Here is a 1,607-nt window from a genome sequence, read left to right on the forward strand (position 1 = left end):
AGGAGACTGTGTTCGTCAGACCTCTAACCATTGACCAACCTGGTATGAGAGACTCTGTGAGTGTCGCGGGACACTCTCCAGTATAGCTCAATGGATCACTGAGGTGCGCAAACCGTCACACCACGGTAAGGTCCAGTCTCTTTATGACGGATCAGAAACCTAGCCGCTACTCGCCAATGTCGTCTAAAGACTTTCATTGTTTTGATCATCGGTGTCTTCAGATCGTTGCACGTGTCTGATGGGAACAACTGATGAGTAATGCTGAAGGACGTGGAATGGTTTTCTGAATAAATAACTCGCCAAGGATCGATGAACTGATCACAGTCCACAATTTGCACTGGTTTCGCCAAGTGCTCCGTATGCCAGTCGACCGATTTCTTCGAAGCGCTCTTTTCACACAACCAAATGGAGGGTGAAAACGAGTCACGGGAGGTCGAATGACTTGGTGGCAAAGTATGAAAGCCTTTACCAGCAGACTCAGTCGAGCTATCCGTTGCCGTCTCCCTAGATTGATATCCCGAGACACGACACTTCAATGTTTATGGATATTGTCAGACATGGTCCAGTCGTACCCTCAACGGTGTTCGCGCATTCAAGCTATTGCTTTCAATGCATAGCTTTACTCCCCATATCCCCAACTAAATGTCCACTGTCCGCTGCATCAAAAGAACCGTTCAGCTGTAACAATCTTTCAGTGCCCAGCTGTCATGCCACCCGAAGGAAGCACGTAATGGTCAGAAACGGTAGAATTCTGGTTATCAAGGCTGTTCCTTCCCTGTATCATCAACACTCTAAGCTTCGAATACCGTAGACATGTTCGTATCTACGGCAAGTCATCTTCGGTTGTGCTTCGTCCCCCTTTAACTTCCTACCTCGATAATCAAAATACTACTAGGGCATGCACTCACAGATCGATATGGCCGATAAGTTCGACTATCTACCGACTATGTCGGTGGAATGACGAAAGGCAAGATCATTTAACGCATTAGGAGGACTAGGACAGCGTTTGTCTACCGCCAATACTTGTGGCGCGTGACATCGGCTTAGCTGTCAAGGGCAGAGTGTACAGTGTCGGGGTCCAATTTGTTCTATTTCATAGATAGGAGACGTGGCCATACATGTGGATAATCTTCGGGAACTGTGTGTTCCACCATCTGTGTATCCGAAGCATTGTGATGGTCAGTAGCGCTGAAGTTAGCCAGATGATCTTCGGGCAAGTCCAATCTCTCACGATAGATCACCTGGCCAGATTCCACGGGTTACGCTGGTTAGGTGATGTGCTTCGTGTGGGATTACGCTGGTTAGGTGATGTGCTTCGTGTGCCAAAAGACCTTACTGTATCGATGGTTAGACTTTTATGTCAGTGAGCTTGTTTCGCGAGGCAGTCGTTGTTAGGATTCCTTTGACTGACCCTTCCCGGAGCCAGTGATACAAAAGTCTGACCTAATTGGATGTAGTGAGCTGGCCTGGACAGCGAGCGCGGGGTGTTGGCTGGTGAAAGGAAAAAGGTCTCCCTCCGGGAGTTATTTATTAGAAAATGCCAACTGAGCAGTTACAACCCGTTGGACTCTCATGTGCAGCTTGTTTACAAAAACTGAATATCCATC

This window comes from Opisthorchis viverrini (genome assembly GCF_000715545.1).
Source record: "Opisthorchis viverrini unplaced genomic scaffold opera_v5_184, whole genome shotgun sequence".
NCBI lineage: Eukaryota > Metazoa > Platyhelminthes > Trematoda > Opisthorchiida > Opisthorchiidae > Opisthorchis > Opisthorchis viverrini.